This window comes from Trachemys scripta, chromosome 3 (assembly GCF_013100865.1).
Source record: "Trachemys scripta elegans isolate TJP31775 chromosome 3, CAS_Tse_1.0, whole genome shotgun sequence".
In the NCBI taxonomy this organism is placed as follows: Eukaryota; Metazoa; Chordata; order Testudines; family Emydidae; genus Trachemys; species Trachemys scripta.
Window position 1 is genome coordinate 137,833,975 of NC_048300.1, and position 12,855 is coordinate 137,846,829.

Genomic DNA, 12,855 nt, shown 5'->3' on the forward strand with positions numbered 1-12,855 from the left:
TTGCCCCTAACTCAAGTCCCATTCCCACCCAAACACCCTTAAATCTAATGTAGCTTTTAATTCAAGTTAGCTGGCCTGAGAGACGAGTGAGGACTAAAATTCAAGTGAGCACAATTCGTCAGCTGCTAACACAACACAGATTAGCTCCACTTGTGTGCCAAGAGTCCTCCAATGCCTTTATACCACTCCCCTTGTGTGCCCAGAAATTGCAGACAAGTTCTCACACAATTCACTGGGAAAGAATTCATTATAGCTCAACTTACTGCAGCACAAAGAACCATGGGATCTGTCCCAGAAGTCCTAACACCTCACACTAGTGAATACAGTGCCAGGGTGGACACAGTGGCTTTGAGTGTTATTTTGCAGAGTGGCCACTCTCACTTGAGTTAGGCTAACCGGAGAGGAGTGATTTAAATTAACTTTGTCTATAGTGAAGTCACACCCAAAATTATACATGGCACCACTGGGGCCATGATTACTCCCACAGTACAGTGAAGGGAGTTAAGGGGGGCTCCAATCCAATCAGTTGATTTCAGGGGGAGAGAGTCAATGTAGGTAGTGGGGAGGCAGGGTGTATAAGCCACAAAGCATGAGTACCACACGGTGGTGCCCATTCAAACTGGCTCTGAAAGTTGCTTGAACACTGAGTTATTAGAGTTGCTTTGTGCTATGACACTCTAGGAGTAGCATGTAGGCTCATGAGGAATGTGCCATGACAGCTGGGGAGAGGATGTTAACCTACGCATATTTCTTTCACTTCATCACTGGCTGTAGAGAAGTGAAATTAGAAGGCACTGGACAGCTTCTTCCTTGTTTTTAGAATTCATATAGAGTGGTTTTAAATAATTAAATAAGCAGAAATAATTATGCATGCAGAGACTAAATTAAAATAATGAGAGAAAGTGCATGAAGTTCTTGGTGGCAACCCTTGCCTGCAGTGGCTCTGCAAGTTTCAGATAAACATTGCAGACACTGCAAGAATCTCTTGGAGGTTAATCAAAACCTCTAACACAACAATAAAATATTCTCACAGCTGGAGCTAGAGAACTGCATTAATATTTACTAACAGAGATGAGTATATTTACATGAAAGAAAGGAGAGAACTTTAAGAGGATTTTCCATAACGCAATTAAGGCATAAACATGGGCTGGAAAGAAAATAAGATAAATCTTCTATATATTGTAAAAAGCAACAGAGGATCCTGTGGCACCTTTGAGACTAACAGAAGTATAGGGAGCATCTGAAGAAGTGAGGTTCTTACCCACGAAAGGTTATGCTCCCTATACTTCTGTTAGTCTCAAAGGTGCCACAGGACCCTCTGTTGCTTTTTACAGATTCAGACTAACACGGCTACCCCTCCGATACTTGACACCTTCTATATATTGATACCTCTGCTAATGTACTAGCCTCTATAAATGTACATTCGAGGCCCTGGCAATAGGTGATGATGCAGTGTGGTTTTTAACCTAGCTAAACTGTCTCAAGTCATATCTAGCATTAAAATGTAGGACAGAATAATGGAGGACAAGGCTTAAATGTGGGATTAACTTTTTTAACGTGAATGTTTTCTGTAAACTAAGTTTCTTGATTAGAATTTGTGATGTAACGCACAAACATTGGGACAGCAGTAGATCTCTGTTCATGTGAACTGCTGGACAAAAAATTAGTTGGAAAATGACCAGGGAATGTTGAGACAGTGCCCCATCAATCTACTGTTGAGCTCTCAGTGTTGGGGCTTCAGTCTGGGATAAGCTGTAATAGCAAATGGTGGTGGATTTCAACACGAAATCTTGTAGCACTGGCAAACTATTAGAAGAGTGGGGGCTAGTCAGAACATGAATGGGAGACCTCCAAGGTAAGCCTCTGTGTTAAAGGAAATGGTGTTGGTGAACTCTTCCCTTCTCTTCCTGTGAAGAACTTGTCTCTACTAGTTTTTGCTCTTGTTTTGACAAGCAATTAGTGCAAGCTAATTAACTTAAATTAGGGTTTGTCTATATACAAAAGTTTTACCAGTTTAACTTGAAGGTGTGATGTTGCACTAATTTAGTTAAACCAGTGCAACTCTGTATATGGGCATCCTTCCATGGGTATAAATCTGGTTTACATTGATTTAGGCCTGGTCTACACTAGGAAATTAGGTTGGTATAACTATGTCATTTGGGACTGTGAAAAATTCACACCCCTGAGCGACTCAGTTAAAGTAACATAAAAGAACATTCTCTTTTATCTCCACCCCCCTCCCATTTTACATTCTTTTTTTCTTCATTCTCCTCCTATATTATAAGTAATAGGAAGTAAATGAAAACAAAGTAAGGTACCTTGATTGTTTTTGAAGTCTAAATTTTTTCACAGACCACTTGAAAATTGCTGAGGGTCTCGGTGGACCATTTAATGATCTTTCCAAATGTCGTTTGTACCATTAGCTAACTATTGTAAAGCGCTTTGGATAAGAGCGCTTTATAAAAAAAATCTTAATAACCTTTCCTCAGTCCACCTGAATGGAGGTCTCGGACCACAGCTTGAGAACTTCTGGTCTAGATGAAAGCTTGTATTTGCATTATGCTAACGTGAAAAATGTGTAAAAATAAAAAGTATAGATGACACATGAATGGAAAAATAAAAGTTAACTTCCTCAGAAGAAACTTATTCAATTTGGAAAAAAAATATTTATTCAGATAGTTTTGTAAGTCATTGTAAGTAACATTTTGTAAAGAGGCAATTTCAATTGTCGATATTGCTGAACTTGTCAAATGTTCCCTGACTCATCTTATTTCTCAAATAATTTTTAACTCGTTTCAATACAGAAAAAGAACATTCACCAGAAGCATTTGTGACAGGTATTGTTAAAAATATTTTCAGAATGGTTTCTACATTTGGAAAGGTTGCCTGCAAATCGTCACGTCCAAGTCTATACAAATCAACTGGTGATCTCAAAGCACTGACCTCATCATTTTTGATAAAATGAATTAAATGTTTCACTTAATCTTCAAAAAGATTTGTGTCTATGTCCTCCCGGTAGAATTCACTTAATTTCTTATTGTAGTCGCTTTTAGCATTTTCATCAATGCTTCTGTCAAAAAACACTCAACATAAATCAACAATTTTCTTTAGAGATTCACCTCTACTCTGCAATTGCACTATTATTGTGTCACAAATAGCACTGACGGTCTCAACGATGATCTTCTCTTTCCCTTTTAAATTGATTTCATTGTTTCTAGTTTCATTGAAAAATAACTTCCTGCTTTTTTTACACTTCTCATCAGATATATCAGATGAACCTATATTTTCTGTTAATGTCAGTGCCTCTGCTTCCATCGAGCTATAGTCATTTCAAACTTGCATGACAAAACTTTAACCGAGGCTAACAATTGTGCAGCATTCAATAAATTTGTATTAACCTTTTGCAGCAATTTGCTGACAGCATTAATTCTTTGAAGTAAATGGTTTCACAAAAGGGTAAAAACAGCAATATTGTACTTTTCAAACTTTTCTGCTAAAGATTTTGCTTCAGTTTTTGTACGAGGTTTTTCAAAATTTGGTGTGGCTATGTCTAATAAGGTTTTCTTTATATCATCATAGCTGATTTTCAAAGCCAAAACAGCATCTGCACGAGCAGATCACCTCGTGTCACAAATTGTTTTGACTGTCAAATGTTTTTCATTTGCCTGCTCCAAGCGTGATTATAGCACACTCTATGGATGCATGGAAACCAAAAAAAAGACATACACGTTTTGAACGAAGTCAAAAAAGAATTTGTAGCTCCCTCACAAGATTCAGCTGCAGCGTTGCAGATTACATTTAAGGAATGGCTGGAACATAGTATGAATAAAGCAGAGGGGCTTGCATTCAATTTATGTACGTGTGTGTGTGTGTTTTTGTCATCTTGGATTAATGAAAAGTCACCAAAGACAGTTTCACTTTTATGGCATTAGTTTCACTTTCACGTTCTTGGTGCTCCAATGTTTGGGTTGCTATTGTCAATGCTGCCAGAGGATGTTTATTGCTTCAAACACAATTGTTTCTACTGGATTTAGAGGAAAATAGCATGGAAGTATTTCTATTGGTGAAGGTTTCATAGAGGGTTGTGGTTGTGTGTCTTTTTATTTTTTTAAACAAAATCAAAGGTTGGGACTAGATTTGAGTTGACAGCCGGTATCTCTTCAATCTTCTTATTGGATGTGGAGCCACCCAGGCCAATTTGCAGCAGTCTCATCGGTGAAGTATCCCTTCAATAACAAGGATTCTTTCTGCACTGGAAGAAAGAGATTATAGAACTGCCTAACCAATCTATACCTAAAGCTGTCCCTGAGGTTAAAGGAAACCACTAATCAAGACTCCAGGTCATGTACAAGTCTCACATCTCCTCTACCCCGTTAACAGGATCACCCTGATTAGAGTATATGGATACAAAGGCATGGTCTACACTATGAGTTTAGTTCGAATTTAGCAGCGTTAAATCGAATTAACCCTGCATCCGTCCACACAACGAAGCCATTTACATCAACATAAACGGCTCTTAAAATCGATTTCTGTACTCCTCCCCATTGAGGGAAGTAGCGCCAAAATCAACATTGCCATTTCAAATTAGAGTTAGTGTGGCCGCAATTCGACGGTATTGGCCTCTGGGAGCTAAACCACAGTGCACCGTTGTGACCGCTCTGGACAGCAATCTGAACTCAGATGCACTGGCCAGGTAGACAGGAAAGGCCCCACGAACTTTTTAATTTCATTTCCTGTTTGCCCAGCACAGGAGAGCACAGGTGACCACAGAGAGCTCATCAGCACAGGTAACCATGCAGTCCGAGAATCGAAAAAGAGTACCAGCATGGACCGTATGAGAGGTACTGGATCTGATCGCTATATGGGGAGAGGATTCCATGCTAGCAGAACTACGTACCAAAAGATGAAATGCCAAAACATTTGAAAAAATCTCCAAGGGCATGATGGAGAGAGGCCACAATAGGGACTCACTACAGTGCCGCATGAAAGTTAAGGAGCTCAGACAAGCCTACCAGAAAACCAAACAAGCAAACGGAAGGTCCGGATCAGAACTGCAGACATGCTACTTCTACACTGAGCTGCATGCAATTCTAGGGGGGGCCGCCACCACTACCCCACCTCTGACCGTGGATTCCGAGGAGGGGGTAATCTCAGCCATGCCTGAGGATTCTGCAGACAGGGAAGATGATGAGGAGGAGGAGGACGACGAGCCTGCGGAAAGCACACAGCACTCCCTTCTCCCCAACAGCCAGGATCTTTTTCTCAGCCTGACTGAAGTACCCTCCCAAGCCTCCCAAGGCGTTATCCCAGACAATGAGGCCATGGAAGGGACCTCTGGTCAGTGTACCTTTGTAAATATAAAACATGGTTTAAAAGCAAGCGTTTTTTAATGATTAATTTGCCATGAGGACTTGGGATGCATTCACGGCCAGTACAGCTACTGGAAAGTCTGTTAACATGTCTGGGGATGAAGCGGAAATCCTCCAGGGACATCTCCATGAAGCTCTCCTGGAGGTACTCCAAAAGTCTTTGCAGAAGGTTTCTGGGCAGTGCAGCCTTATTCCGTCCTCCAGGGTAGGACACTTGACCACGCCATGCTAGTAGCAAGTAATCTGGTATCATTGCATGACAAAGCCTGGCAGCGTATGGTCCCGGTGTTTGCTGGCATTCAAGCAACATCCGTTCTTTATCTCACTGTGTTATCCTCAGGAGAGTGATATCGTTCATGGTAACCCGGCTGAAATACGGGACAGAGGTGGCCGTTCCTACTGGGCTGTTTGCCTGTGGCTGAAAAGAAATCCTTCCCTGCAGTTAGCCAAGTGGTGGGTGGGGGGGCATTGGCGCTGAGCTTTTCGCGTTTGACTAGAAGGGATCTTCCCTGATACCAGCCATGTGGTGGGGGGAGGGGTAAAGCGATCATCCCAGAGAATTGGATGGGTGGTGGGGGGGTTAGTTTGGTTTCTGCTGCTGCACGTTAACAGGAAAACCGCAGCACTAAATGGGCTTCGCTTGGTATGGGAAAGGAGGGCCCTGCTTTAATGAAAGTTGCAGAAGCTGAAAGACAATGGCTTACCATGACTGCATGCAAGCCGAATTCTGTTGCCCGGCCCTGCGTCTGTGATCTCTAACACCAAAGCTGCAGGCACTCAATATTAAAAAATGCAAAATGTGACCTTGTACCAAAATCACATGTGCTATGTAATGTGAATAGTGTTGTTCACCATGAAAGAGTATAAGCATTGTTCTGTAAAATTTATCTTTTTAAATACTTCTCTCCCTTTTTTCCCTCCCTCCCACAGCTGCAAATTTTTCACGCCTCCCTCCTCTATCCCGAAGGCTAGCTCAGATAAGGTGGTGAAAAAAACGCACACGAAACAAAATGTTCTCGGAAATCATGCAATCGACCCGTGATGAAAGAGCTCATCTGAATGAGTGGAAGGACACGGTATCAAAGTACAGGAAAGATGCCTGTGAACGTGAGGACAGGAGGGACCAAGATGAGGACAGGAGGGACGAACGTGAAGAGAGGAGGGATGCTCGAGATGAGAGGTGCCGGCAGGAAGATCAGAGGAGGCAGGATGCAATGCTGGGGCTACTGTGGGATCAAACGGACATGCTCCGGCATCTGGTGGAGCTTCAGGAACGGTAGCAGAATCACAGAGTGCCGCTGCAGCCCCTGTATAACCGCCCTCCTCCCACCATGTTCCATAGCCTCCTCACCCAGAGGTGTAAGAACGCGGGGGGGGGGAGGCTCCGTGCACCCGTCCACTCCACCCCAGTGGACAGCCCAAGCAAAAGGCTGTCATTATTTTGAAATTTTGAAGTGGCCTTTTCCTTCCCTCCTATCCGCCTCCCAAACCGCACATGGGCTACCTTGTCAGTTCTCTCCCTATGTTTATAATCAATTAATAAAGAATACATGATTTTTAAATGATAGTAACTTTATTTCCTTTGAAAGCAAGCTGTGATCAAAGGGGGAGGGTGGTTTGCTTACAGGGAATGAGTCAATCAAGGGGGCAGGTTTTCATCAAGGAGAAACAAACAGAACTTTCACACCGTAGCCTGGCCAGTCATGAAACTGGTTTTCAAAGCTTCTCTAATGCGCAGCGCTTCCTGGTGTGCTCTTCTAATCGCCCTGGAATCTGGTTGCGCGTAGTCAGCGACCAGGCGATTTGCCTCAGCCTCCCACCCTGCCATAAAGGTCTCCCCCTTACTCTCACAGAGATTGTGGAGCACACAGCAAGCAGCAATAACAATGGGAATATTGGTTTGGCTGAGGTCTGAGCGAGTCAGTAAAGTGCACCAGTGACCTTTTAAACGTCCAAATGCACATTCTACCACCATTCTGCACTTGCTCAGCCTGTAGTTGAACAGCTCATGACTACTGTCCAGGCTGCCTGTATATGGCTTCATGAGCCATGGCATTAAGGGGTAGGCTGGGTCCCCAAGGATAACTATAGGCATTTCAACATCCACAACAGTTATTTTCTGGTCTGGGAAGTAAATCCCTTGCTGCAGCTGTTTAAACAGAGTAGTGTTTCTGAAGACGCAAGCGTCATGAACCCTTTCCAGCCATCCCACGTTGATGTTGGTGAAACGTCCCTTGTGATCCACCAGTGCTTGCAGCACCATTGAAAAGTACCCCTTGCGGTTTATGTACTGGCTGCCCTGGTGCTCCGGTGCCAAGACAGGGATATGGGTTCCATCTATCGCCCCACAACAGTTAGGGAATCCCATTGCAGCAAAGCCATCCACTATGACCTGCACATTTCCCAGAGTCACTACCTTTGGTAGCAGCAGCTCAGTGATTGCTTTGGCTACTTGCATCACAGCAGCCCCCACAGTAGATTTGCCCACTCCAAATTGATTCCCGACTGACCAGCAGCTGTCTGGCATTGCAAGCTTCCACAGGGCTATCGCCACTCGCTTCTCTTCTTGGTATTCTGGCACTTCAGGGCAGGGGAAAGCAAGTCACAAAGTTCCATGAAAGTGCCCTTACGCATGCAAAAGTTTCGCAGTCACTGGGAATCGTCCCACACCTGGAACACTGTGCGGTCCCACCAGTCTGTGCTTGTTTCCCTGGCCCAGAATCGGCATTCCACGGCTATAACTTGCCCCATTAACAGCATGATCTCCAAAGCGCTGGGGCCCGTGCTTTGAGAGAATTCTGTGACCATGTCCTCATCACTCTCGTTGCCACGCTGCCGTAGCCGACTCCTCCTCACCTGGTTTGTCAGGTCCTGGTTCAGCATAAACTGCACAATAACGTGCGAGGTGTTTACAATGTTCATGACTGCTGTCTTGAGCTGAGTGGGCTCCATGCTTGCCGTGTTATGGCGTCTGCACTGTTCACCCAGGAAAAAAGGCGCGAAACGGTTGTCTGCCGTTGCTTTCCCAGAGGGAGGGGGAGGATGTACCCAGAACCACCTGCGACAATGTTTTTGGCCCCATCAGGCATTGGGATCTCAACCCAGAATTCCAATGGGTGGAGGAGACTGCGGGAACTATGGGATAGCTATGGGATAGCTACCCACAATGCAACGCTCTGGAAGTCGACGCTAGCCTCGGTACATGGACGCACACCGCCGAATTTATGTGCTTAGTGTGGCCGCATACACTCAACTTTATACAATCGGTTGCCAAAAATCGAATTCTGTAAATTCGGAGTAATCCCGTAGTGTAGATATACCCAAAGAGTTGCCTGATTCTGACCTGAGACTGCAGTTTAAGGTTGTTTTTCTTATTCAAACTGTTTCGTTATTCCAACCAACGGTGCTAATTTTGTTTCAAATGTAAGAAACAAAATTAGCATCCTTGAAAGGCATTTAGCAGCAATCTGTATAGGGAGGATACAGGCCAGAGGACTAATGATTGACCATATCTCTAAAGAGCTGAAGGAAAAGGACAGGTCTGGAACCATTTTTTATCTATGCTTTCCTATCTTCCTTTCTAGCACTGTATAAAATACTCTATAAGTCAAATTTTCCAGAAATAAGTCAGAGGAAAAAAGAGAAGATAAGAAACAGAGGAGTATAACACCGTGGAGCAGGACACAGATAAGGAAAATAAGCTGATACATAGAAAGAGGAATTAAGAAAACTGATGGATTTTATAGGCAGAAAGATGTTGGGTAAGGATAAGGAAAACAGAACTGTTTCTTTTTGAGTTACGATATACAAAGGGCTTGTCTACACTACCGCACGAGGTCAATCTAAGATATGCAACTTCAGCTATGTGAAAAGCGTAGCTGAAGTCAACGTACTTAGATTTACTTACCGCGGTGTCTTAACTGCAGTAAGTTGACTCCGCTTCCGCTCCTTGTTCTGGTAGAGTACCGGAGTCAGCGGGAGAAAGCTCAGTGGTCGATTTATCGATAGATGCAATAAATTGACCCCTGCTGGATCAATCGCTGCCTGCTGATCCAGCAGGTAGTGTAGACAAGCCCAAAGTCACACCCTGTTCCTACTGCACAACCCAAGTAACCAAGTTCTGCGCACAGGATTTTCCATGCGGTTCAGAACTCTCCCCAAGCCACGGAAGAGAAGCAGAATCCCTCCCTCGTTGCTACTATAGCTTCGGGCCTAAAATAGATCTCAGTGTCCCTGCAACCTTTTTTGTGGAAAGACATGATAGTGGATCCCCATCCTTGGAGATCCACCAGCCCTCATTCCACTCCCTAAGTTCGCCTGCATATCAAAGCACAGGAAGCCCCTACAAAGCACAGAGGGTGCGGGTCCCCTACATGGGGTGCCAGATGCCAGCCTGTCAGTAAGTGCAGTGCTGCCGTAGTCAGGGCCTTCTATATCTGGAGGACAGTGAGTGGGAGCAGGGTTTGCCTCAGAGAGAATAAGAGACTCACAAATACTCTGGAGCAAAGAGAATTCTAGAAATATGCAATCACGTTTTTTGGGAGAAGTCACACGGACAAAGCTTGCAGCCCTTTGCAATTACTTTCTGTGAACGTTCATGGGATAAATTTCACAAGCACGAGTGTTTGCAGAAAGCAAATTCTTCATTCACATTAAAATAAATCATTCAGGCTAAAAGTGGATGGAAAAGCATAATGGGACAGATCCATGGCCCTGTGAAGAAGCAGCACAAAGGCACCTCAAAACATGCTCTCAATAGGCAGCTGAAGATTCCCCTGGCCTGGAAAAGTGCACACCAGTAAGAGCCTTCTCTTATGCAAGTGCATGTACCTGACAGCTACTTTTGCTCTTTCTTGCAGTCAGCATTTATAGCAGAAAAGGAAAGGCAGTATCAGCCGAGCAGGTAAGCAGCCATTGCTATTGATAACTGATAAGACCTTGAAGGCTGGCAGTGCAGGCTAGAGTGGATGTGGATGTGTTTGGAACCTGCTCACCAGCTGCAGGGGCTGAATTTACACTGACACAGTTTGGACTGTGCAATCAATCACAGAACAAAGGCACTAGCTACGCAGCTGCTCTGGATACATTTTGCACTGTTTACTTTGCCCAGTGCCTAGTTTTATTTAGGCTCTGTCTGGGACTAAGAAGTTCTCGAGTGAAGTCAGTGAGCATGCCCAAACCCACTCTTCATATAGATTTTCCAGTTGTTTTCTATGTCAGGAAAGACATGTGACTAAAGGTGTGTTTACATGTCAAAACCACCATTTTGGGATGGGGGAACATAGGAATTGTCATATCAGCTTTGCCCAGTGCTTCAGCTAATCTGGTATCCCGTCTCTCATAATAGCCAATAAGAAGGTGTAAGAAACTCTAATTTATTATTATGGAATAACTTGCTCATTTTATGCCCTCAGTTGTAAGGGTTTATATTCCTTTTACATGTTTAATTTTATATAACGTAACTGTGGACACTAAGCTCTTCGTCTCAATGATATCTTGTAGCAATGAGGCCCATGGGTTAAATTTGCCTCATGCTAAAGTATTTTCTTTCAGTGCAAAGTGTGTTTAAAACTAAGAGAAGATAGGGCTGCCCAGAGGGGGGGGCAAGTGGGGTAATTTGCCCCAGGCCCCGCAGGGGCCCCGCGAGCACTGGCCCAGCGGCGGTTCGAGTCTTCGGCGGCATTTTGGTGGCGGGGGGCCTGTCAGTCGCTCTGGGTCTTCGGCGATGGGGGGCCCTTCAGTGCTGCCAAAGACGCGGAGTGACTGAAGGGCCCCCCGCCGCTGAAATGCCCCGCGAGTCCTGGCCCGGCGGCGGTCCGGGTCTTCAGGGGCATTTCGGCAGTGGGGGGCCCTTCAGTCGCTCTGCGTCTTCGGCAGGGCCCCCCGCCGCCCAAATACCGCCAAAGATCCGGACCGCCGCTGGGTGAGTACAAGCACCGCAGCTCCCCCGCTTTGCCCCAGGCCCCCTCAATCCTCTGGGCGGCCCTGAGAGAAGGATACTATGAGGGATTCTATCTCAAAGAGATTATTCTTATATATTCAACAGGCCCTGTATATACTTCTAAAGGCATGGCTATTTGAAACCCTATTTGTACCTGGGTTGTATTCAGAGGAAAGAAGAGTATCCTATTTTCCCAACAGACTCATTTCCTTGACCCCATCCTGACACTGTCAGAATAACTAGTAGCTTCACACTCAGCTGCAGGGATTTTGCCAAATTATGATTGCACCTGTTGCTTGAGTTTGGACAGGATTTGCCTAAATTGTTGTGACCACTTCAGGGCTCCTGACAAATCACTGCATGGACTCCGAAGGGGCAAGCCAACAGAGATTTACTGAAGGAATTCATCCCCCCCGCCCCCCCGCAGTGTCCTCTTTTTTGATTGTGGAAATATGGTAACCCTATTGTAAACTGTAAATAAGTATAGAGCTGTAAAAGAGATGAGGCAATAGTTGGAGAGGTTAGTGGGCAGTCAGCCCCTGACTGCCCCCCTCAGAACCCCTAACCCCCCCCCTGCTCCTTGTCCCCTGACTGCCCCCTCCTGGGACCCCTGCCACTAACTGCCACCTAGGGCCCCACCCCCTATCTAAGCCTCCCTGCTTCTTGTCCCCTGACTGCCCCCTCCTGAGAACCCTCATCCCTAACTGCCCTCCTAGAACCCTACCTGTCCCCTGACTGCCCCGACCCTTATCCACACCCCTACCCCATATTCACACTCCCGCCGCCCCCAGGCAGACCCCCGGGACTCCCATGCCCTATCCAACTGCTCCCCACCCCCTGACAGGACCCCCACAAGTCCCGACCCATCCAACCCCCTCTGCTCCCTGCCTGCCTCGACCCCTCTCCACACCCCCGCCCCATATCCACACCTTCTCCCCCAGACAGAACCCTGGGATTCCCACGCCCTATCCAACCACTCCCCGCCCCCTGACAGCCCCCCCAGAGTCCCCGACCCATCTAACCCTCCCTGCTCCCTGTCCCTGACTGTATCAACCCCTCTCCCCACCCCTGCCCCCCTGACAGGCCCCCCCAAACTCCTGACCCATCCAACCCCCACTCCCTGTCCCCTGACCAGGGCTGGCTTTAGCAAGAGCCCAGGAATCGGGCTGCGCTCCGGCCGGAGCTCCGGCCAGGGTCGTGGGGCTTGGGGCCGGAGGTGCTCGGCCGCGGCTGGGCCGGCGCCCCGGGGCCTGAGCCAAGCCGTGTCAGAGCCGCTGGGGCCGGGGCCGGGGCCGGGGCCGGAGCTGCTGGGGCCAGGGCCGGGGGTGCTCAGCAGGCGCCACTCGGCCAGGGCCAGGCCGGCGCGCTTGGCTAGGGTTACCATACATCCGGATTTTCCCGGACATGTCCGGCTTTTTGGGCTCCAAATCCCCGTCCGGGGGGAAATCCCAAAAAGCCGGACATGTCCGGGAAAATCGGAGCGGGGCCGGGGGCTCCGGGGCCGGGACGGGCCGGCGGAGCGGGGCCAGGCCAGGGGCTCCGGGG